Source organism: Anguilla anguilla, chromosome 15, assembly GCF_013347855.1.
Source record: "Anguilla anguilla isolate fAngAng1 chromosome 15, fAngAng1.pri, whole genome shotgun sequence".
NCBI lineage: Eukaryota > Metazoa > Chordata > Actinopteri > Anguilliformes > Anguillidae > Anguilla > Anguilla anguilla.
Window position 1 is genome coordinate 3,511,336 of NC_049215.1, and position 26,795 is coordinate 3,538,130.

General features: G+C 42.0%; 2 long non-coding RNA genes across 5 annotated transcripts; one reads left to right on the forward strand and one right to left on the reverse strand.

Moving 5' to 3' along the window:
- Positions 1-12,007: 12,007 nt before the first annotated feature.
- LOC118213698 lies at positions 12,008-14,552 on the reverse strand. Of its 4 annotated transcripts, none has more exons than XR_004762493.1 (5): positions 14,454-14,552; positions 13,611-13,817; positions 13,383-13,438; positions 12,790-13,000; positions 12,008-12,389 (listed from the first exon to the last, which is right to left on the reverse strand). It is a non-coding gene; the product is annotated as an uncharacterized LOC118213698 (long non-coding RNA). The 4 variants fall into 4 exon arrangements; XR_004762491.1 differs by having other exon boundaries at positions 12,790-13,004; XR_004762492.1 differs by having other exon boundaries at positions 12,790-13,004; positions 14,398-14,475.
- Positions 14,553-14,600: 48 nt separating this feature from the next.
- LOC118213696 lies at positions 14,601-17,677 on the forward strand. Its single transcript, XR_004762490.1, has 3 exons — positions 14,601-14,742; positions 14,835-14,945; positions 16,806-17,677. It is a non-coding gene; the product is annotated as an uncharacterized LOC118213696 (long non-coding RNA).
- Positions 17,678-26,795: the final 9,118 nt, after the last annotated feature.

The following is a 26,795-nucleotide window of genomic DNA, read 5'->3' on the forward strand; positions in this document are numbered from 1 at the left end:
TATTTCGTAGCTGTACTATAGCTGGAACAGAAAAAAAAAGAATGCATTTTGGGGAAGGTCATCCATAGAGCTACAAGCCAATACTCACAGAGTTACAGGGGACGCCATTGACCTATACATTTTTAATCAGAAGCGCCCTCCTTAACCCAGACCTTTGAATAATAACATTGTCATGCCTCAGCTTCAAATTTTTTTCTTTGGTCTTAAGAGCTACACGATTGACGCTATTGTTCCAAAGCATTTTTAAAAAAAAAGATAATTTCTCGTTTTTAAATGCAGCACATGTACCCGTGAGTCTAGCTACGTTGTTTTCAGAAGAGCGCTGCGTACGTCACATTGTTTGGTTTAAGGAAGTGCATGCCGTCCATCGCTGGCTCGGCGTGCTGTATGGCATTCTGCATGATGATGTGATTAGGGAAGGGAAGGCGCTGTGGCAGTAGCACTGGGAGAATCCTCTCGCCCCCTCATCAGTGTTGATACTGATTTACCATAAGCCTGCGAGACCAGGCTAACCGCAGCTCCATACAACACAACCCAGCCCCCTGTGAGACCAGGCTAACCTCAGCTCCATACAACACAACCCAGCCCCCTGCGAGACCAGGCTAACCGCAGCTCCATACAACACAACCCAGCCCCCTGTGAGACCAGGCTAACCTCAGCTCCATACAACACAACCCAGCCCCCTGCGAGACCAGGCTAACCTCAGCTCCATACAACACAACCCAGCCCCCTGCGGGACCAGGCTAACCCTCAGCTCCATACAACACAACCCAGCCCCCTGCGAGACCAGGCTAACCTCAGCTCCATACAACACAACCCAGCCCCCTGTGAGACCAAGCTAACCTCAGCTCCATACAACACAACCCAGCCCCCTGCGAGACCAGGCTAACCTCAGCTCCATACAACACAACCCAGCCCCCTGCGAGACCAGGCTAACCTCAGCTCCATACAACACAACCCAGCCCCCTGCGAGACCAGGCTAACCTCAGCTCCATACAACACAACCCAGCCCCCTGCGAGACCAAGCTAACCTCAGCTCCATACAACACAACCCAGCCCCCTGCGAGACCAGGCTAACCTCAGCTCCATACAACACAACCCAGCCCCCTGCGAGACCAGGCTAACCTCAGCTCCATACAACACAACCCAGCCCCCTGTGAGACCAAGCTAACCTCAGCTCCATACAACACAACCCAGCCCCCTGCGAGACCAGGCTAACCTCAGCTCCATACAACACAACCCAGCCCCCTGCGAGACCAGGCTAACCTCAGCTCCATACAACACAACCCAGCCCCCTGCGAGACCAAGCTAACCTCAGCTCCATACAACACAACCCAGCCCCCTGCGAGACCAGGCTAACCTCAGCTCCATACAACACAACCCAGCCCCCTGCGAGACCAGGCTAACCTCAGCTCCATGCAACACAACCCAGCCCCCTGCGAGACCAGGCTAACCTCAGCTCCATACAACACAACATCCCCCCCGTATGTTTTACAAACCACAAAATGTTATGAATAGGGAAATCTTCTCCTCTCTTAGCACACTACATTATTAGTACCAGCAAGAATGCAGACAAGGGAGTCAGACCAGCCACTGACCAATAGAGCTCTGATATGCATTGGAATTTGAACCCAAATTTGTCTTAGTTAATTCTTACACATGATTGGGCTATGACCTTAAATATATTTTGACACTGTTCCATACAGTGGAAACAATGGTTCTCATGTGCAGCTTCTAGAATGATCTGAAGTAATCAGTTTGGAAATTCATCAACAGCCAGTGACTTCCAACTGGCACTGAACACCTTAAAAGTTACCAGGAGTCCAGAGTAGAGGGGCACAAGTAGCTCTGGTGAGTTTCTTGTATCAAGTCTGAATTAGCTGCTCCTGACGAGACACTCCTTTACGGCTATTTTCATGCAACTAATTTCAAGATGAGATGTGCTAGCTTATTTACCTACTGACTGTTGAAAAGGTTTGATTGGCATCTGCTTAGAGGAACACAGAGATTATTTTGCAATTTAAAACACCATCAACACCACCTAGAGTCCTCTTGGATGAACAGATTCCCTCTCAGAATATGAGTGGTTTTATGCCGTTGAGATGAGACAAGTTCAAACCATATAGTTAAAAAAAATATTTCACAATTTATCATCATCAAAATATGACGATAATTGGCAAAGATGGTGGCATTAAATAGAAATGCAGAGAAGACCAGCGGTTTGATGTTCATCTCTCTTAGCGGTCTAAAAAGGAGACCTCCCTCTCATGGTGTCCTCTTGACCAGGCCTGTTCCTGCCTAGCTCCCTGTATGACAGATATTTCATCATCTATTAAATATGATTGTTAGCTTTATTCAATTCTGGACGCACGTACTTTAAGGAGCAAAAAGAATCATCAAATTGATTCGATGATGGCTAAAGTCTGAGACAAGGCATGATTCAGCCTCCCCCATGTAAATGAGTCCAATTTAGCATCTTGTATTCAGCCGGAAACCGTTGCTAAATGATCAGGCTAGCTAGTCACAGATATTAAAATGAATTATTTCTAATCTGAATTTTAGTCACGCCACATTAACTAATAGAAAGTTATTAACATTTCAAGGGAGGGGGGAAAAAAAGAGAGAGAAAGCTTTTGCCTGCGAAATTAACAGTGGCTAAGCTGACCTGTAAGCCGCGTAGCCCGGTCACTGTAATGACAGCGCAGTGGCATATTTACATTAAAATCTCTGCAGCTAATATGGGATTCAGATCCGGACGGTAAGTCAAGGATTATTTGGTCTGGCCTTCTGGCCTCTCCCAGAGATTTATTTATTTTATTTTTTTTAACTTCAATACAAATCAGAAACTTCTCATTTCATGACTATTTATGTGGGCAGTCTGGACAGCCTGCAATCCTTTCCACATTCTAATGTGCCATTTAGTGCAGTTCCATTATCTTCCATCTCCTCTACTTTCCTTAGTTTTTAAAGGCAATTATCATCTCACTTTAGCTGCGTCAAAATTCAACACATTGGTTTTAGGAACAGTATCCATGTAGGCTGAGTTCAGCCGTTCAGCAGGAATGACTGCTCCTTTTCTCCTTTTTGTCTGTGTTTCCGGGAGAAAAAAACAGAAAGGGATTTTTTCCTTTATTTTTGCATATTTTAAATATCCAGCTTTCAACTCACAGAACTTGCCCAGTTTTTTTATTTTAATTTTTTTATATGCACTTCAAGCATTTAAAGTTCAAGGGTTGCAAGAAATACACTTTGGTACTTTTACAAACAGCATAGTTTGTAAATATAATAATAATAACAATAACAACAACAATAATAATAATAATAATAATAATGATAATAATAATAATAATAATAATAATAACAACGACAGTAATGAGGAGCATTAGAACACAGTCTGAGATCTATTGTATTCAACAGCTAAGACACATCACGCCCTGAGGCACCTGCCAAAGCACTGACACCACACGTCAGAACGTGACTCCACCTCTGCGCGTACCTCTGACACCAGGAACACAGCGGGATTCACGCTGGCCAGTAGAACGAGCCAAGCTACGTCCTTACACATACTCCGGCACGCGAAACGAAAACGTAGCCTATTGTTTTGGTTTCGTGTGTGTGCGTGCGCGCGTACATGTGTATGTGTATGTGTGTTTTCCTGTTGTTTAAACAACTGCGGTTGCAGCGTCGCAAGATTTGCGATACAATTTGCGAGATGCATTGGATGAACCGGTGTTTGTGATTGCAGCAAAAAGAGCAGGTGACCTTGCACTCACTCACCCCCCGAGGCTATGGCTCTCTCTCTCCGTCGAGCATTTCCACTGGCCGCGAACAGCGGCTCCGCTCATCACTGTCACGCAATAAAAATTTTACAGAGGACACAGCTCCTTTTTATTATTAAACACGGGAGCACGGCAAGATTCTGAGTGTATATCATGCAACAAAAAAAAAAAAAACCTTAAATGTCAGCAATGTAGCGAATGCTATTAGAAACTTCATGGGGAAGTAGACAATAGAAGAATGTAGCTGAAGGTCGGGTTTGATCTTTCCTACGCTAAATATCTGAAGTGCAGGTGTGAGTGGTTAAAAAAAATCTTCAATGTTTCAACAAGTTATGTTAGTTTCAAAGTGCTGATGAGTGGTTTGTTTCACTGTGGATGGAGAATAACCCCACAGGTTATAGGTACTAGAGGGTTCAAATACAATTTTCTCTTGTGCCACAGACTAGTTGAAAGGACTTAAAAGCACATTAATAAAGGTACATTAATCATCTATATGGCATACAAAGTATTGCAGATGGAAATTAAATGGGTGGCCTGTCATTTTAAATGCAAATTATGTTGTGTCACTTCAATGCTAGAGGATACTATATTCAGCACACGTACTATACGTGTCTTTATTGTAATACGGTTGCAAGTACTCTGTTGTCGCCTTTTAACAATCAGTAAGCTGAATCATTAAAACAGTAATAAACAGTATACAGTAATGGACAAATAAATATGTCCAGAGATATTTATTAGACTTATACGTAAACAGCAAGCAAGTTGTACACTCAAGTAAGAAGTAGGAGGAAAACCGTAAAATAGTGGTTACTAAATTTCCTATGCCCAAATATGATGGATGATAAATATGATAGATGTTTTTTAAAAAAATGGCTTGCAGGTAAATAAAAATTTGAATTACGTAGTACCACACACACACCACACTCTACTTCTTGCATCTGATACATGAAGCTGCAAATTCCAAACAAACAATCCACAGCAGTACTGAATGAAATTTACACTCAGACAGGTTGACCGCTTGTTTGATTGAACATTGACGTCATTAAAGAAGTGGTTCTGTTAAACAGAACGTAAAAGGAAATCCATGATCTGCACTTAGTCCCCGGGCCGTTAGCTGACAGAATGCTGTTTTGACATTATGCAGGTGGGCCGGGTGACGTGTATTTAAAAATGCAAAGTGACACCGAGTGCTTGTGTTCCCGCCCGTTTCACAGACTCCGGCTGCAAGGCGCCATCTGCTCCCTGGTCAGGTGCGCCGTGTTGGCGGTACTTAGAGCTGTTAAGTTGCCTGCTTTCTCAAAGGAGACCCGGTGTTATCAAATCCCTTTCCCCTGAAAGCCAGGGACTGTAAGAATAACAATATGGAAAGGAGGGGGGCGTGTGTGTGTGCGTGTGTGTGTGTGTATGTGTGTGTGTATACGCATGTGTATGTGTCTGTGTGTGTGTGTATACATGTGTGTGTGTGTGTGTGTGTGGTTGGGGGGGATGGGTTAAAATGGTTTGTCTCCCCTAGAAGCTAGGCTTTGTCACTTTACAAATGAAATCACTTCAGAAATGCGCAGAATTAATATCATAATGAAGCCGAAAGTGGCCATTAGGTCGGGGTAATGTTGCTCCAGAGAGGCATGATAGATGTCCAGCGGCTTCAAGCCCCTATTTGCACACAGTCACCTCTGCCGCGGCTGTTATTAGGAGGGCATGTTAGGGAGAGAGAGAGGGGAAGCCATGGGAAGAGGGGATTTTATTAGACCAGTTTCCAGGGAGCCCAGAGAATGAGGTTTGGCTCCACCTGTCAGCACCATACAAAGGATTTCTTTTTATTTACCACTTGCTTTCTTCTCTCTCTCTCTCTCTCTCTCTCCCTCTCTCTCTCTCTCTTTTTGGTAAGTTAAACATTTCTTCAATAATGTTGATCTTTCTTACGTTGCAGAAGCATTCTTTTAACGTTACCCCACGGGATGCAGATGTTTAGAAAAGCGTGATCAGGTGAGGTTAGGAATTTTCTAGAACTGTGTTTGTGTTGTTTTTTTTTTTTTTTGCTTTCACAGTTCCAGTAGTTAATTTACTCCATTTCTCCTCTTTGTTTAAAAAGCCATAAACAGAATCATATACTTTTTGTTGTGTATGTTTTTCACCCCCCCCCTTGCTTTCTCTCTCTCTCTCTCTCTCTCTCTCCACATTTCAGGAGGAGAATGAATTGCTCTGTACTGTCACTGGGCCCTGGCCAAGAATTCATTTTTGTGGGTCAAGTGTTTTAGAATGTCATCTTTGACAGGAACCATCTCATACAATGAATACAGGGACAGACCTTGACTTCCTAAGTTTTTTTTCTCTCTCCCCCCCCCCCCCACCCCCACCCCCACCCCCACCCCTTATAACTGCACACACATATGTACGGTCACCATTGTGGGAATATCATGTCATGCAGTGAAAGATGTGTAAAAAAAAAAAAAATCAATAACAAATTAAAACACCCAAACCACATGAATAGGAAAAAAAAAAAAAAAAAGAAAAAGGAGGGAAACAATTGTGGGTGGAGTGGCGGGAGCGGGGAGAAGACGTCGGAAAACCCGGGCAAGCAAGGGGTCGCCGACGAAGGCGGTGCGGCGTGGCGGAATTCGACAATTACGGAGAACAAACGAAGCGGCGAGCCGGACGCGGGTAACGAAAACAATCGCGCTTAACGTGGCTCCTCGCCTCGCGGTTCGGCTGGCCTGCCGGCCGGTTGGCTGGCTGGCTGGTTGCCTGGCTGCCTGACAGCGAATGGGAGGTAGGGGGTACGCGAGGAACAGGGTTTTAATGCGATCGGACCGTAGCAGACAATCTATTTACGGCGTGCTCGGGGGAGCTTATAAACAAATGTTGAGTAATTTCAGCCAGTGGTAATTACCCTTGCAGCTGACAAGGAGAGTGTGTTTCTCCTTCACCTGCAGCCCCGGTCTGGAAGACGCGCGCTTCGCGCGGAAGCAGCCGTACGCATCTGCGCGCGTGCATCGGGCTGGGAGCCAGCGGCGCACACCAGATACACGTTTTTATTCGCTCCTTTCTCTGGATTCCCCCGTCGGGGCGTGATGCATTTACACCGTTCTCTGCGGGAAAGAGACTTCCTATTAATCCCGTAATGACTCAATATCTGAGTTAATCGCATATAAAAAATAATCGAGGGGTCCGTGTTAAAATATTAGATATGTTCAGGTTCAATGAACAAGTTATTTAAATGTATGTAGTTAATGTTATAGGGTAACACTGGTTTAGTTATCACTGTAAAATAATATTATTAATGACAAAAATCCGAACATATGTTTGCTTTATTAACGTGGAGATCAGGGCCCGATTATAAAATTAGGCGCAAGAATCAAACAAATTAATGTTCGCCTTAAACAAGCAGGGAGGCCAAAGACGTCTTCACCCTGGAAGATCAATCTCAAGCCTGCCGGCTGCTATGAAATAGATTTTCACGCAAATACGACTCAATCAGTCGTATTGCCGCTTGTCAATAAATCGATTTGCGAAGCGCACACGCTAAATTAAGTTATGAAGTGATCATTACAGGTGGACCGAAGGCGGACGAACGGACCCGTGCAGAAACGTGCAGACGAAAAAAAACCTGTGAATACACCGTAAGGATTTGACAAAACGAGGGGGGCAACAGGACCTGCGGAGGGACGCGGCGTGCAGACGGACAGACGGTCAGCAGCCAGCCGGGCTGCCCCTGCCCCCCTCCCCCCGCTTCCCCCCCTCGTTGCCCCCCCCACCCCCCCCCCCACACCCCGTCGCTGCAGACGGACAGATGTCCCCCCCCCCCCCCCCCCCTCGTCGTGAGCAGGCTGACCAGGGGGGGAGAGCTGTGGCTGCCCGTAGATGAGAAAGGCAGAAATTGGAGAGCTCCTGGGGGAGGCCGGCTGGTCATTTGATGTCCGACGCGAGGGCAGGGAGGGAGCTCGGGGGACGGAGGCGGCCTCCGCGGTCTGCCAGGAGACAGGGCCGACTGGCGGGAGAGCGGCCTGAGCACAGGCACCGTCCGCGCGCAGCACATTCTGACAGGCCCAGACAGACACAGCTGCATGTATGTATCTGTAATGAACTCATGCGCAACTGACCATAGCGTCAGCATACAAATGGCGCAGGTGGCATTACTCTAACGTGCAAAATATGCACTTGAACGAAATATACTATTGAAACTATTCAAGAAATAAACAGTGCCGTCATTAAAATAAGAAAGCAATTAACTCTACTTAAGGTAGAATAGTTTAATTTACTATTAATGAATAATATGTATTTGTAAAATGGTATCAGAAAATATCTCAGGGAGGATATAATAATAATAATAATAATAATAATAAAAAGAAGAAAAATCATCATCAGCAACAGCATCATAATCATCTTCGTAATACCCTACTGGCCATCTGGTGAATCTATTCCGATTGAAATAATCAAATATTATTTAATGTACTTTCGAGTCACTTTGTATTTTTACATATAAATACGGGTAAAAAAAAAAATCAATGTATAAATATTCAGGAATATTTCTTTATTTTATTAATTTATTATTTCCAAGGTTGGCCAAGTAATTCTGAGACAGGTTTTTTCAACTCTGAGCTTGACCGTGCCATTATGAAATTAGCTTAGCGGGGACCTCGTTGTTGACACGTTCATGTGCATGTCATCATGAGGTCAAAGAACAGACTGAGTAAGTATGTGAGTAAGGTCAATATAAACTGCCTTTGCTTACCTCAAATAACCACACTTAGTGTGTGTGTGTGTTTGTGTGTGTGTGTGTGTGTGTATGTGTTTGTGTGTGTGTGTGGATGTGAGTGTGTGTGTATGTGTGCACCCTCTGCGTGTTCACCCATTTCTTTTCTATTTCACAGCAGACAGGACTACCCACAGCTGCTTCAAACACGTTTTCGCGGTTTTACGGTTCATACTGTAAACAGCTATAGCTGAGAACACGGTTCACACTGTAAACAGCTATAGCTGAGAGCGCGGTTCACACTGTAAACAGCTATAGCTGAGAACACGGTTCACACTGTAAACAGCTACAGCTGAGAACGCGGTTCATACTGTAAACAGCTATAGCTGAGAGCGCAGTTCATACTGTAAACAGCTATAGCTGAGAGCGCGGTTCATACTGTAAACAGCTATAGCTGAGAACACGGTTCATACTGTAAACAGCTATAGCTGAGAACACGGTTCATACTGTAAACAGCTATAGCTGAGAGCGCGGTTCATACTGTAAACAGCTATAGCTGAGAACACGGTTCATACTGTAAACAGCTATAGCTGAGAACACGGTTCATACTGTAAACAGCTATAGCTGAGAGCGCGGGTCATACTGTAAACAGCTATAGCTGAGAACGCGGTTCATACTGTAAACAGCTATAGCTGAGAGCGCGGTTCATACTGTAAACAGCTGTAGCTGAGAACACGGTTCATATTCAAACGGCGCATCTAAATGCCACGGTAACACCACCGTCTCTCTGGTCACCTCCAGCTCTTTTCCAAGGACTCTTTGATTACCGGTGAGAGGCACAGGCCCGAGCTGTCGTCCGAGCGCTACCGGCAAGGCGGGGTAATTAATCGCCAGTGATGGGGCTGTGGGGGGGGGGGGGGGGGGGGGGCTGGGGGGGGTGGCTTTGGGATTTCTCGGGCCTGCAGAACTCTTCCAACATGGTTGAACCCTGTGGTCTGGGGATGCTTAGGCAACATTAACCGCCTGTGCATTTCCTGGCGCGGGGGGGGGGGGGGGTCGGGGGGCGGGGGCGAGGAGGAGGGGGGGGGGGGGCCCTGGAGACGGAGGATTGGCGCAGGGGGGGGCGGGCTGGCTCAGGGTGGCGTGGGACACCAGACATCTCTGTGTACCTTTCATCTTAGCCCAGGTTCGGGGAGGCTTCGGAACGCGGCGGCTCCTTAATTCCCGCTAATTCATCAGCGTTCCAGGTTCCACCCGGCTCGGGATAACCCGGGAATGATAATGAACTCGCGAGAGGAACGCCTAGTCCCTACCCTTTGAATGTGCTCGGAATGGATTGAGGGCTTTACTGTGAATCTTTCAAGAGGAGACGTATCTTATTAGCCCTGATTGCCAGTCATGACGTGTCCGCTAAACCAGAGTTCACGCAGTTTAACTCTCAAGCGTACACCAGCGGTCTCCAGCTCCTACAGTATATATAGCACTGCAAACAAAAATGAGCGCTATAATAAACATTCAAATAAATCTGAGCATAGAAGCATCATCCACAATACTATCCCACATATAATATATATATATATATATGTATATATATATATATATGTATATGTATATATATATATATATATATATATATATATATATATATATATATATATATATATAGAATGCAGTTCAGGATGTGCTTCTTCGATCGATATATTCTCCCCCCTAGCTTAAAAAGTAGGATGTCATCCTCTGTTTCAGTTTCAAACCAACTTGCCTGAAAACAATGCACTATCGTCGTGGGGAAAACAGCATTTGCATTTATGGATTGAATCGTCCCAGAACTTTGCTTTCCAAGCACAGAACATTCAGGCTCAGCCCCTCCCCCTCACCTTCAGCACCAACAGAGTAACAGAGTGAACACTTAATGTCGACATTCCTCCAAAATAAAAAAGTTTGACCCTTCGCGGTGCTACACTGTGTTGCCAAATGAAGTGTATGAACACAAATGAGAAACAGTTCCTTTGTGGCATTCAGTGTCTCTGTATGATCACGTAAGTCCTCTCTCAGAACCTATTTGTCATGACACGTCTCTTTTATCGTGAGCATAACGCATTCTGTTAATAAAAAATGGACTTAGTTATGAATATAGCAGCGCCATTTGACAACGTTCAATCTGAACAAGGAGAATTGCAAGCATTGACATAGGTTTGATAAATTTCTTCACCTTCAGTAAAGTTCAGTTTGAGGACCGACTCCTCCAAATGCACAAAAGCTGACAAATACAACAGATTCAAGTGGGATGGCCTTCTCGAAAGATTCCATTCAGTAGAATAAAATAGAAATTCTATCTTTCGTCATGAGAGAGAAATTTTGTTGTATTGTTGTTTGACACAAAAGCAATGGAATATGATGTTTCTTAAGTATTATTTCCAGTAATGCATGACCAAAACTGATATCAGAAATTAAAATATATGTTCATATTTCACACTCAAAAAAACTGAAAATATTTTTGTCATATTATTCAAAGCATGTAGCTGGTTATGAAACATATTCACTTCTTTGTAGAATGTTCTTAATTTTTTTTCTGAGAAGTACTTTAGCAATAAATCTTTGTTATCTGTGGCATGAAATCTGCTGCAGCAAGTCACATGATCATTCATTTGTTTGGACCTTTTACAATTTTTTGCGCAAACACATGCACACACACAAATATATGTCTTGTGAGCTCCGTAATGTTTTTTCTGGATTCAGTTCTTTACTCCACAATTTTAGATTTCTAATCAAACAATTCACATGTGGTTAAAGAGGATAGGCTCATATTTAATACATTTTGATTTTACCATGTAGAAATTACAGAACTTTTTATACATAGTCCCCCCATTTCAGGGCACCATAATGATATGGACAAATGGATTCACATGTGTTTTTGATTGAGTCAGGTGTATTCAAGTGCTTCCTTAATACAGGTATAAGAGAGCTTTCATTATCTGGATTGATTCTAGGATTTTCATTGCTGTTGGAGTTTGTTATTGATGTTTGTCATCACGAGGACCAGAGTCATTCGAGGAAGCCATTTTGAGGCTGAGAAATAAGAAAACAACACACCTAAGGCTTGCCAAAACCAAGTGTTCGGAACATCAAAGAAGAACAGGAGTAGTAGTGAGCTCAGCACTTCCAAAGGCCTGGTAGGCCAAGGAAGACCTCTACAAATAGTGACTAAAGAATTCTCACCACAATGTAGAAAAACCCCAACAGATCAGAAACACTCTTCAGGAGGCAGGCATGGGTGTGTTAGTGACTACTGTCTGCAGAAGACTTCACAAACAGAATTACAGAGGCTACAATGCAAGATACAAACCACCAGTTAACTAAAAAAATAGGATGGCCAGGTTACAGTTTGCTGAGAAGCACTTAGAAGAGCCTGCAGAGTTCTAGAAAAAAAGGTCCTTTGGACAGTTTACACTTGCATCAGGCTGATGGCAAGTGCAAAGCGTGGAGGACAAAAGGAACTGCCCAAGATCCAAAGGACCCGCTCTCATCTGTGAAACATCGTGGGGGGGATGTTATGGTTTGGGCCTGCATGGCTGCCACAGGTGCTGGCTCACTTGTCTTCATTGATGATATGAATGCTGACAAAATCATTGGGCAGTGCTTCCACCTACAGCAAGACAATGATCCCAAACATGTTGCTAAAGCATCAAAGGAGTTTCTCAAAGTCAAAAACTGGAAAATTCTTGACTCGCCAAGTCATTCACCTGCTATGAAAATGGAATCTGATTAAACATGCGTTTTTTTATAATTGAGAACAAACTTTTCCAAAACAAGCAAGAGCTGAAGATGACTGAAGTTCAGGCCTGGCAGAGAATCACCGGAGAAGATATTCAACATGTGGTGATGAGTATGGGTCTCAAACTTCAAGCAGCCATTGCCTGCAAAGAATATGCAAGAGAGTACTAAACATGACTATTTTCATTTACGTAACATTATTATGTCCCAAGCATTATGGTGAACAGAAATGTGGGGCTATGTATAAAAAGTGATGTAATTTCTACATTGTCAAACCAAAGGGTGTAAAAAATACAATTACATAAAAGCTGAGAGTGTGTACTTTAACCACATGTGAACGTGTAAATTGATTGCAAATATAAAATTGTTGAGTATAGAGCCAAATCAAGAGAAAATATGTCTTTGTCCCAAAAATTATGAAGCTGACTGTACACACACACACGCAATAATAATAATAATAATAATAGCAATACTATACTATAATGCTGAACAACAATTCACACTCGCACTGTAAAGTTTTAACATGACAACATCTAAAGCCACCTTTTATTCTATCCAGAATTCTGTGGACGCAGGTGCGGAGGAGGCCAGGCTCAGTAAAAAGTCGCTGCGTGGCATGATCCATTTACGGCGGCGCATTATGTAGAAACATCACTGAGATATTCCCACGGCTGTCCGTCCCGCAATCTTCATGGGCCGCTGTGGCTGTTGCGCCAGCATTCGAAAGTGCCATTTGCTCAGCCCCTGAGACATCCTGCCTAAACAGATGATTAGTTACCATGAACGATCCTCGTAATGATTGAATGCAGCCGATGACACACTGTCCCATTCGTACTGGATAAATCGTAGGCCGAACTGTTTCAATGATAGAAGACTTAGCATTGAGCATAAAGAAAAACATATTTAATTAAACATACTTAACATCATTAAGTCCAGATAATGTCCCCACAAGGATCTGGAATTGAACCATTGTGTGTGTGTGTGCCTGTGTGTGTGTGTTTGGGGGGGGGGTCTGGGGACAAAGAACATACACAAAAGTGTTAAAAAAAGAAAAATGGAGTACATAAATAACTGTAACTGTGAAAGCAAAAAAAAAAAAAAACACACGCACAGTTCTAGAAAATTCCTAAACTCACCTGAGCACGCTGTTCTAAACATCTGCATCCCGTGGGGTAACGTTAAAAGAATGCTTCTGCAACACAAGAAAGATTAACATTATTGAAGGGGAAAAAACAGATAAAACAAGGCAGAGAGAAATTGTTTCTGGCAGTGTGCTAACAACTCCACTACTTTCCTGATTTAAATACACTTTAACACCTAAAATGGAGGTGGAATAACTGTTTACAGACTGCTTATATACTCACATTTTGGCAAACTTTGCAATCTGAGTTTAGTCTTTGACCACCTGCCTGCCGTGGTTCCTCTTTTCCCCGCCTCCCCGCTAGCAGAATCATTCTAGTGCAACAGGTGCACCGTTTCCTTTCTTCCATTTCAAACACGATTCTTCTCCAGAGCCTCCCAGGCATTGTGCAAATTGAGATGGAACACGTTCAAGAAGCACAGCTTTCACACTGAATACAAAAAACAAATATCCCTCTTTCTGTTAAACCATCAGTCTGCTGTAATCACATCTCCAATTATTTTATTTACTAACATTGAGACAAAAAAAGCATTTTACGTGTTATTTGAGGGGCAAGAATGTTGTTTTCATACATAAATCAGAGTAACCGATACATACTCCATGTAAGTCCACTGTTGAAGTGTTTCATTATTGATTGAATGTGAATTCATTCAGATGGTTCTCGATGATGTCATTTATCCCAATAGCAGTAAATGCCTCAACTTGACAGATAAAGTACCTTATAAAGCACTGCCCTTACAGACCACTCTAATAGAAAATCAGACAGATTAAGAAGGACAGACTTATAATATACAACGTCTTTCATTTCCATGATTTAATTCTCTTCTTGCTTTAAATGTCGACCCTTGCGTGACCTGTACACTTTTAAAATGTCCGTAAGACGAATAACCAACAAAGGACCTCCTACCATGAGGATCTGTGATCCTAAGCAAGACATTTACACCAATATGATTTACGCTGCTACGAGGGACTCACGACACTTAACATGAAATTATACAATTAATACATACTTCTCCTCTGAAAAAAGAGGGGAAAAAAGATTCAATAACGTCCGCAGGTCACCTACTCAGAGCTGTGGAGCACTGACATCAATGTTAGCGTCGAGATTTAAAACAAACTGCCGACAGAACGAGTGGCGGAAGGCGAGGTAGCAGACGTGTCCAAGGCTATTTTTTTCAAAAACGGTTCTCTGGATGAAGCAACATGGCGGTCAGTCGCACAACTCCGTGACACCAAGGTTATCTTTTTCAGTACCGTCCATACAGGGAATTACAATTCAAAAAAGGAAATTAATGAGCCAGAATAAATCATTTTAATATTTCTCTAACTGAAATATCCTTTAAATGCATTATAAGGTAGGCTATTATCTGTATATTGCTTTCAAATATCATGTTTGCTTTTTAAATACGTTTCTTTACATTTAAATGTAAAACTGTTGTGTTAAAAGGTTAGAAAACTCTGTCATGTTAAAGACATGATCAGATTGAGACGCCACCTTCTCCAGATGGAAACGTCCCTCAGAACGGCCGTGGCTCTCTGGCAACGAATCTCACCGCCGGTAAGAGACGCATGTGCGAAATCTATTAAGAGAGCTCCTCTTAAAAGGATGAGAAGAATGTGGGAGGAACTGTGATCCGCACAGTTTAACCTGATCTGTCACAAACCAGTTAGCTTTGCCTGCTTATCGCCACAATAAACACAAAATGGCTGAAGACTGAGGCGGCGTGCAGTTTGACATTTACTCGTGATTTTCATATCTGGGGCTGAAACAACAGAGAATGTGTCATGTAGTGCCTCTAAAAATGTCACTTCGGATACAAAATCAATTTGCATTTCCTTTGTGCACGGATGGCAGTCTGTAGTCGAAAGGCTTACAATAAACAGCACGTGCAGAGAGTGTTGTGCGAAAGCTAGCGCTAAATAAAAAAATAAGAAAAAACAAGAGCGTAGAAACAATGCTTCTGGTTTTAAATGAGGCATTGACCGTCCTGGTTAGTGGGCTTTTATTTGTATGTCTGTTCCCTGTTAGCTCTCCTTGTTTTCAGTTATTGGTTCAGACGAAAAAAAGATCCCAGTGTTCAAGAGTTATTCATACCAACCACAACATATGAGAGAAAAAACAAACATGCTAAAAAAAAACCCTAGTATCTGTCAGCTATGCTTTTAGATATTTTTTTTTAATGATAGCAACAAATACAGTCCCTGTAATAAAGTGTTATTGCCATAAATTATTAATAACAGTAATTAAGTCATTAATGAGCAATCACACTAGTTGCAAAACTAGAAGCATTTGTTCAGTACAGGTGTTGTTTTTTTCAGTGTTGTATTAAATCATTTAGTTATGAAATACTTAACGAAATAAGTACCACATAATAAGGACATGCGTACACTGTAAATCCCATTATTCAGCAAATATAGGCTGTAACACTCCGTTAAAGCGACTACAGGATTCCATTTGCTTCCACTAATGAGAATATTTACTGTGGAAGAGCAGGAGTGTGTCTTTTCTGATCAGCGCCACATCATTAAATCTCCCCTTACTGCTGAATGTCACCTCGAGAGAGGGCAGTGTGAAGACACCATGGCACTGGGTAGAAGTGGTACCAGTGAGTGATGATGACCTGGACACTCCATCACCTTGGGGAGGGAGGGAATGAGGGAGTGAGGGGGGGGTGGTGGTGGTGGCGGTGGAGTGGTCGGGGTAAATTTAGAGGGGACGAAAAGACTCTCCAAGATTCAATCGAGAGCACTTGGCTCAGGGTTGCCTTTAATACTTTGCTATATAGTCTGTATAAAATTGCTTTAATGTAGCAGAAGGGAGGGGAATGAACGATGCTAAGTCAAAATAAGTTGTTCAGAGTAAGAGTTATTTCTGCTGCTAACAGTAGAATTATCCTTTCAAATGTTATTGTGTTACAGTATTCAACACAACAAATTAACTCGAAAGGTATTTGGTGGCTTTCTGTGGTATGAGCTGAATGGTAATTAAGGTCTTAAACTTTTTGGTATTTTATTATATCCTCTTAGTTCCGGCCACTGTATTGAGATGGTGCTGACAACATAGTCTTTTTTTTTTTTTTTGAGATAAGGCACAAACTTAATCCAGAGGGTTTAATTGAACTGTTCAAGTACATTAAAATAGTTAAAGTGCATTTTACTGAATCAGACCCATTATGGTGACCACAAAAGAAAAAAGAACATTTGGAAATGGTCTGTTCAGTTCTCCGGTTATGGGAACAGACCTCTGGGGTATCCAGGGATGCAAACTGCCGTTTGCTTGCTCCTGATGGTGTAAAGAAAGAAAATACATCTGTCTTCACCAGCAAAATCAGAACCAATAAATACGAATATTGAAATAACTTCTGAAATAACTTATGCCACATCAAACTGGAATCCCCTTCCCTTTTTCCCATTCCAGTTCGCCCTTGCCGGTGTTGCCGAGCAGCAGACCTTCACAGACCAGCTCTCCTGCTCCCTGACGGACAGATGGGGGGGGGGCGGGGGGGTCAGAAATGCGATTTGTTGTAGATGCTTTCTGCGGCACAGCTGGCTGCTAATTGGGAGTGGGCATTGGCAGGCACAGCGCAGCCCAGAGCCACCCCCGGCCTTCTCCATCCCCCTCTCTACCCCGCAGTCAGAACGCGGCGCCAGGAATCCTCGCATTCGGGGATCACGGAGGAGGGCTCCATAGCAGCTGTGCCGTATCGATTATTTTGAGGAATGTTTTAAATACACATAAATGTTCCCTCGCGCAGTATCGCGAACACACAAGCGCTTACATGCTGTATGATATTTTATCTTTTGACGCTTTTTTCTTTTGTTCAATTCAATCATTGTTTTTGCTAGTTTTTTAACAGTGATACATCAAAAGTGCTTTATTATTATTATTAATACATTAGACAGTACATCTAAAATAATCATCAAGGTCTATTTAGAATGCAAGCCATTATTATTTCATCAATGCTAAATTTTAAGAATAGAACCACTTTATAACCGTGAAATATTACCTCTTTTTTGTTTTTTTTTCCTCCGGCAGTAAGTCATATTTTAAGAGCTAAGAGGTTGTGTGAGAGAGCGCTGTTATCTTGAGAGGAAAAACAGGGGCTTCGCACACCCAATTATTCCCCTGTAAGTGGACAAGGAGATGTTGACACCTCCCTCGTGCTTTCGCACCTCCTCTTGGAGGGGCTCCAGGTGCGACTGGACAAGGGCCACGGTGGCGAGGAGCACCTGCGCTAATTGGCTCGCGCGGCTCGGGGACGAGGGCCGAGCGGGGAGGCCCGCGCGCACCCCGGGTTCGGCTCCGCCGTCACGAGAGAGAGAGAGAGGGAGACAGGGAGAGAGGGAGACAGGGAGAGAGAGAGAGAGAGAGGGGGGGAGAGAGGGAGAGAGGGAGAGAGAGAGAGAGGGAGAGGGGGAGAGAGAGAGAGAGAGAGGGGGGGGAGAGAGAGAGGGGGGGAGGGAGAGAGAGAGAGAGGGGGAGAGAGAGAGAGCGAGAGGAGGAGAGAGAGAGAGCGAGAGGGGGAGAGAGAGCGAGAGGTACAGAGAGAGAGAAAGAGAGAGGGGGGGAGAGAGAGAGAGTGAGAGAGAGAGAGAGAGAGAGAGAGAGGGGGGGAGAGAGAGAGAGAGGGGGAGAGAGAGAGAGAGAGGGAGAGAGGGGGGAGAGAGAGAGAGACCGGAGACCTGGGGAAAGGAGTCTCTGTCTGCAGCCAGCAAATGGTTAATGTCGCCATCTTCACTGAAGCAAGGCCCTTTTTTAAAAACGAGACATACATCTAAAATAATTACATTATTCAGGCGGGAAAATAAAGTTATTGTGATGTTTCCTCATTTTCAAGCAGGATTGTATCCAAGCCAACCCGTTGCTTATAACATGAATTGCTTTTAGGTTTGGTAAAAGTATCTGACAAAATTAATGTGAAAGAGATCTGCGATGTAAATTTTTAACTTGCTTAAATCTATGGACAACATTCAGGCTGTAGACCAAGTCTGAGTTACTGAGTGCAACAGGTTTCAGACAAATATGAGTCCCACTCTCTTTTTTCACTGTCTTTGAAAATGCCACAAATAAAAGGGAAAATTTGTCAATTTCAAGCAGGCATTACAGGGCAATTATAAGGATTCTTTATCATGAAACATACCACAGACAAATTTCTCAACTAATAGCCATCTGCCCAAGTTTACAAGTCATACAAATACCTCCATTCCGTTTGAAGGACAACATATTCCACCGGAACAGGAATTATTGGACGTAAAGACACTTTTCTTTGTGCCCGTTTGTAATTCCTGAACTGCATCTTTCATTTTGCAGCACGATGACACTCATTTTTATTTTCAGGGCTTTTACCTTTGATTTTTTCATTCCTTCTTTCCCGACACCCTTGTATACAGGCAAAAACACTGCCTCAATTAATAATATTGCAGGTGTTTTTTTGTATATATATAGCATGGCAAACTAGTGATTGGTTGAACATTGAAATTACACAATAACAAATAATCATAATCGCTTATCTGATTAGAATACCAGATATTAACCTCATTCCTTGCATGTGAGCCATGACTGATGAAAGAGTGTTAAAAGACAATTGTGAAAATTGTGGTTCTCCAGCTACAAACAATTTTTGGACTGATAAGTCTGCCACAGACTGATCTTTGTCACCTTTTGGCTGATTTGTGAATTAAAGGGAAAATATACATGAAAACATTTTGGGGAGGGAGGGTGGGGTGCTGGCGTGATTTAATAGACTATTAATATCACACTATCATGCATTAAAGATAACGTCCACTTTACATATATTAGCATAATGTATCGCCCCACTTGATCATTTGCATGGAATGATATGTGCCCCAGCAAAGCAGAATTGCAACAAAGGCATAACTTTACACAGCGAGGACCTTTAGTGTCCTGTTTGTTTCACTTTATAACGCAAGGGATTTAATTATTCAAAAAGCAAGATAAGGGAAAAGCTCAAAATTATTGACAAAAATAGTGAAACTTGAAAAATCAATCAATTATATGATTTAAAGTTGAAACAGATTTTATTCGACCAAAGTTTTGCAGAAATAGGAACTACATGATTGATTTGCGATGTATTATGTAACTAACAATAAAGCAGTGCATCAAGATCCTTTTCCACTTCCTGCTGCCTCAAAATGGGTGTGGCTTACATAGACAGTGCAATGAAAACAAAGTGCTCTAAATTCATTACAATAGAATTTCTTCTTTAGTATCTATAATATATTCATGATACTAAACATCCTCCCAAATCCAAGTGATAAAGCAATCAATATGAGCTTAAACAGTCATTTAAAAATGTATAATTTAGTAATAGAAATAACTCGGTTGAATAATTGACTACACTTACAACATAAATTCAGATAATTATGCAACAATCATACTAGTATGCATTTGTAGATTTAAAGAGACATAACATTATTGGCTGCTGTATGGATTAAATTACTCACTGTATATGCTGTAGATTCTTGTGACTGTATGGAGCTCCAATACCAAGAAAACTGCGGGAGCAAGAAAACATCTCATACTGAATATGATCTGCCGTGTCATTTAAGTTTATAAAATGGCTCCTTAAAAATTTTTTTTTTTTCAGAATTTCACGTTTAAGGGGAAAACAAGAGAAAGGGAATAAATAAAAATGATGCATTTTCACTCCAGTTATGCGTACAGTTTCAGAAAAGATGCACAAAATTATTGGGTACATACTGAAGGTATGTTTATGTTAATCTTATAACCTGAGAACTACTCCTTTGGTTCTATGTTTCCACGTAGTGAAAATACATCAGTTGGCGGACCCCAAACAGTCCTCCCATTTGTTTTAATGATACTCCTTGCATTATTTTAGCACTCAACAGAGACAGGTATAATCAAGGGTGTTATGTTAATATATGGTTGGCGCCATCTGATAATAGAGCACAGCAGCTATTACCAACCTCATGCCACAGTAAAGAGGAACAGGAATAAATAGGTCTGCTGGACACGCCGCGCCAACCACAAATTTCAATTAATGAAGACAATAATTTGTGTCCCACGTCCCACATAGGGCGAGTATCCCTAGAGGAGTAAATATGCCTAGAGGGATTGATCTCTCACACTCACACACACACACGGCCATGCGTATCAATGCAAGCACCCACGCACACACAGCCATGCATATCCATGCAAGCGCACACACACACGCACAAACACGTACGCACACAGCACACAGGCACGCACAATATCACACACACAGACATACACACAGAAACAGCCATGCGTATCCGTGCAAGCACACACATGAACACACACACACAAGCACGTACGCAGACAACACACACACACATACACAAACAAGCATGTATGCGCACACACAAACATGCACACACGCAGCACAGACACACGCACGCACACACACACGTACGCACACGCACGCACACGCACACACACACACACACTAGACTGCTTTTCCATTCCAGGCATGCCTCCTCTCCCCCGGCTTGCCGTGCCATTATTTATGCAGCAGTTTGTCAGCGCTGAACATTATTAGCGCTCGAGAGATAAAACTTTAAGTGTTGCACCCAATTAGCACAACAGTGACCATGTACTGTGTTCTCTGCCTAATGCCTGCTCCTGGAGTGGAGCTAGTTATGGGGGTCTCCAGGAGAGGAGGGGAGACTGGGGGGAGAGGGAGAGGGAGAGGGAGAGCAGGCAAAATGGCTTAAGCATTCATTCTGAGCAGAGAGACAGGTCCTATTAACATTTAACAGCATTTGTGCAACTTGGTGCGGAGGTTATGATGCAAATGAGGAGGAATTAAAAGTGGCCAGGGGTTTGTCATTGATGGATTGCAGTCTGGCAGTGCTCACACTTCCCCGTGTCCATCAGAGGCGATTACTGTGTAATTAAACCTTATTTCTGGACTCTCCAGCGGATAATTACTTTGTGAATGTAACCATCATCTAAAAGCTACCAAAATGCTTTAGCATTTAGTCTAGCAGTCATTTCTCAGGCTTTGTGTCAGATATAGCCATCAGCCGGTGCAAAAGAACTGTCACTTTTAATAAGAGGCGAAAAAAAAAATTAAATGAAACAGTATGCTTATTACAGAAAAATTAGGCTTTCAAGTGGTAGTCTTTTCTGCCATTTGCATAATTTATTCTTTTTTTCCCTGCCGCTGCAAGCTTTAGGCAATTTCCCCTCGCATTTAAATAGATCGCACATTTAAGGCTACTTAAGGAAAATTATCACTTTGCATATTTTAATTGTTGTGAAGAAAGCGAATTGGGGGAGAAGGTCCCCGGCTCAGCCTCTCGAGCCGAGGCGGGCGCGGCGGCCGTCTGATTCGCCCGCGCGGCTCTGCTCCGCCGCCGATAACCCCCCGAGTTCACACGCATCCACTCCAATTTCATCAGCATGCAAATGGAGCGCCGGGCCCGGGAACAAGTGGATCTGTGATATTTACAAAATAGCCGCTAATGACGCGAACGTAATTCGTTTGACATAACTTTAGCTTCCCTTTATCGGTGTTATTTTCCTTTTTCTTTTTGTTCTTTTTTTTTTGTTTTGTTTTTTTAAAACAAAGAGTTACAAACGCCAGGCCAAAATAAATGACAAAGGAAAAGGAACAACGGTAAATTGAGACGAATTCGTTCTTTTGCGCAGGCCTCTACATCGACGGCCGCACGTAACGATCACATTTTTTTTCACTTTATGTCGAAAGGAGATTTTCAGGAAATAGAACAATCATATCATAAAATTTTACATTTCAGGACTGAGCGACTATGGCTTTTACAAGACAATGCTTTTCAGGATAATGAAATTTACAGTAAATATTGTTGAATGTAACATTAAGTAATACAAGTAAATAAAAGCATATATACAGTATGCCTTTGATTTATGACATACTGTAAAACTGTGGCCTATCCCTCTCTATTCTTTACACACACCATTAATCCTACAGAAGTGTGATTTTCTTCTGAACGAATGCTGACTAATAGACACATCATCAGATTAGCGTATATGACCTGGGGAAAAAAAGCCTTCGAAAGCATGCAGCCCACAGGCTAACACTTGACAGCAAAGGTTTGACATCAAGAGCTGGGTGATAATGCACACTCAAGCCAACGTATACCGTTACACATACTGAATCTAAATGTCGACTCACGCAAAGATCAAAATACGTATTATTCGTACATCCATCTCATATACTGTCATATGCATGTTCAAATGTGATTCACACATTACCATTCTTGCACAAGGCATTAAAATTGGTCCCATTAAGAGAGTTTTTTTTTTTCTTCTTCTATATTTAGTATATCTTTACAATAATGACTGACAGAGGCGATAAGCACGCTGGCAAAATGACTATAACCACTCTATTCAGCCTTCTAAGCAATCTGGTTTATGTACATTAAAAAAGCCCTATAAAATTCATATGCATGTTAAATTACTGAAAACACAATGTTTTGCTGATATATTACCCGGCGATGACACGTTTGGGAATATACAAACCATAAATGAGATGGAAGTTCAACCAGAAGGGAAGCAAATTGGCGCCACAGGAGTTGTAAAAATCATCAGCACCATATAGCGTAAAGATGTTTATACAACTCCTTCTTCAGAAAATAATTGGGAACGCGCCCCGGGTTTGGATCCCGACCGTACGGACGGGGCGCGGCGGGGGGGCCCCGCGGCCCGAGCGCGTAATGGGCGCGCCCGCCGGTCTCCCGGCCGCACCTGCACAGTCAGCATTCGGGCGGGGCGCGAGGGCTAAGCCGCTCGGCCGACTGCAGGACGGGGGGGGTCTGCGCGCGACGGACGCGCCAGTCGCTCAGTCCTCCTCCGGCGCAGTAACGAACCGGCGCGGCCGGCACACCGCGCGGGGTAGAGAATCGCCCACCGGCGGCACGCGGTCCGCGGGAAGCGTGTGTGCTAGCGGGCGCCCCTCCCCAAATCCACAGAAAACATCGCTGAGAGGGGACGGACACACAGGTGTAATTAGGCAGGGGCATGGGCGGGATTTACTGTATGTTAACTTGTTTTGAAGCTACTATCCAATAATCAGATAAACTGTAAGCTCATAGGACCATATTATATATTTTTTTTCTAAATCGACTTTACAAAGGACGCAGCATAAAAATAACCAGTACATATTTCAGAACTGCAAACAAAAAATTCTGTTCCTCGTGTTCTCAGAAATAACAACCTGACAAGCCACGTTAATGCCATGAAGAATGTAGCTTGTGTGTCATTGACAAATAAATTGAAAGCTACTGAATAAGAAACATGAACAAAATTGCCAAGGAAAACCAACAAAGATTTCAATGTTAAAGATACTGTGGATGTGTGTGAGCTTACGTTTTACTGAGCCAGCTATGCAGCTAGCGCAGTTGTGAAGGTATACAACAGGCCATACTATACAAATAATTAGCCACTCCAGGATTACAGTATAATCTCAGAGCCTTATTATCAATAGATATCACACCTTTACTAATGAATAAAGCCGGGCATTAAATGGAAGTACATCACACTTTCCAATGATGAAAACAGGAAATACTATAAAATGAAGAAAATAGGGAAGGCCTCTTAGGAATAGAGTGTGGATAAAGCTAACCCACACTTTCTGCTGAAACGTGTGATGTCAAGCCACTGCTTTGTGATGTCTCACACAAGCACGGGGTTTTAGGGTGACTGTGTGTAGGTTATGCAGACAATCTCACACACGCATGGGGTTTTAGGGGGATACAGTGGGTAGCTTGTGCAGGCAGACTGTAGGAGCCTGAATGACAGAGTGGAGGGAATTAGTGCCAGATGGTTGTCCCACCAACTGAAGTTGATTCGATACAGTCTGTAGGGTCTTATCCACAAACAAGCCCAGGGACTTAGCAGGATGAGCCACCTAGCAACTCTATGTTAGATCAAGTCTCGACTCATTTTTCTGATTTTGAATGCACAAAACGCTTAGCACAAACACGTGGCTGACATTTAACGGATAGAAGCTGAACTTATTGAAATCATATTCATTTTCCACTTGTTCTATCCAGACAATCACATTTTGTCAACATTATGAAAGTTATACAGGCTGTTTTTAGCAGTAAATCACAATTTTAATCTTTCAATGTGTCAATATCAAAATCACTGTATACAATTTAACGCAATAACACCTGTGTTAAGCAGTATACAATGGGCATGCATTTTTAGCTGGTTATTAATACAATTAGAGGTGGATGCAGTCGTGGAACAGGGGGTTGGGGTTGCAGAAGTTATCATGGATCAGGTAAAACTAAACTTCGATTGTGTGACCCAGGGGTGGTTGTGGCCCTAAATGACTGCATAGTGTCTATGCCAGTAGTCAGCTCTGTATTCAATACACCGTTACTAGAGATTAGTTGACATTCTGTACTTACATTCATTCACTGTTGCTCCAGTAATGTTATGTCCTCCGATTCATCAGGGGATGAACTACAGTTGGAAAATGACCAACAATTTAATAATTTGTCTGAAAACGACACAGAACATCCTATATATATATATATATATATATATATATATACATATATATAAATGCTAAGATTGGGTAAAACACACCTATTTCAGAATAAACACCTTAAGCAAAAAAAAAAAAAAGTAATATAAAAGAAAAAAATCTACATTGCAGTTTCAATTAAGAATGTTTATTTGAGGTATGCTTGTTTTCTATGCCCTCCATTTTTTAAATAACATGACCATAGTTAACAACAGAAAAAAAAAATTGCTCATAAAAATAATTTTTCACAATCTTCTTCAACAGTTACGGATTTTGATAGGTTTTTATTTATTTCACCAAAGCCAGTCCCTTGTGACAAGGTTTCATGGGGGGGAAAAAACTCCCTACAAATACGTACATTTGGACAGATTCTTTAACATTACAGTGCACACACCCAAGATAAGATGCAACATATTACAACCGAAATGCCCATGAGGACAGAAATGCACTGCAAATTCTTTTCAGATCTGAAAGTTAATTGTAAAGCAGCTTCCTACGCACATACCATCAACCATATAATGATACCGTCAAAAAGTCCAAAGCAGAAATGTCTAATTTACATTAATAATGCTCACAAATTATGTGAATTCATTATGCCAGTGATGGGTAATTTAAGCTTTCATTACTTGATGCTAGTCATTTTTTTTCAGAGAGAAATGGATTGTTACATTTTAATGAGTGAAATAATAACACATTTGGTTTCTGCAAAAGCAAAAATCGTGTTCAACAAAAATTATTTTGTAATTGTAGACGTAGCGAGAAAGAAAGGCAAAGCAGAAAGCAGGGAAAGCTTTTATGAGTATTGTGCATTGTATAGGTCTTTCAGAATAAACGGCTCCTTTTCTATAAAGCTTTATACTTAAATTTGTGAAACTGCTTGAAGTAGGCAGACCTTATGCCGGTCAGGTTCGGCGAACAAGCTCGGCAGACAGAACATTTGTGGATTTACATGTTACACACATCTGCAACATTGCACATTTCATATAAAACCACAACAGGAACGCAATGAGGTGTTGAGATACAGAAGCAATGAACAGAATGGGGTTTCCAAGAAAACAACTTTAATAGGTGTTCTTGTGCTTGTTCCGCCTCAAAATACATGGAAATACATAAAAATTGACTGTAGGTACGGCGATATATACACACATATAAACATGTATGTGGTGCCCCTTAAAACCTATACATATGTACATACATATATGTATGCATACTGCACATATATATACACATATGTCCACACACAATTATATATGCACACACATACACGTTCACATGCGTACTACAACAATTCACAGAGTTAAAGCAGCTATATATAAATGTAAGTCTTTATCAGACTACGTTGCATTCAGTGACCTTGGTGAAGACCTATACAATACACAATTTCTGAACTTTTGCAATGGGATTGTTCAGCAAGTCTTCACTAGCACACTCAGTAATGTGTCTTGTGAATTCTGTTGTTAATAGCATTCAGTGTAAAGACAGTCTTTCTGAGGTAGACTGCTCAAGTTCAAGGACAATTAATTTTCGTATTTTTTATTCATCTTTTTATTTTTTCCTTTTCTTTATTTTATTTATTTGTTTTTTTTTTGTTTTTTTTTTTTACAAATGCATGACATTCAAGACATAAAATAAATACTACATGTACAATATGTAGCAATGAGGTAGAAATGGTTATAAAGAACAATGCTTGAATATAAAACAATATATAGACATGAAAACAACATCTTTTGCTGTTTTTTGTACAAAACCTAGCCAAAAAGACACAAATCGAAAATAAGATTCAAGTGATTTGGTTGTGTCTGCAACATGAATAGGAATGGGTGTGCTTTTAACCTTAGTGTACTTCAGAAGAATATTTTTTTTCCTGTCTTATTCTTTAAACAAATATT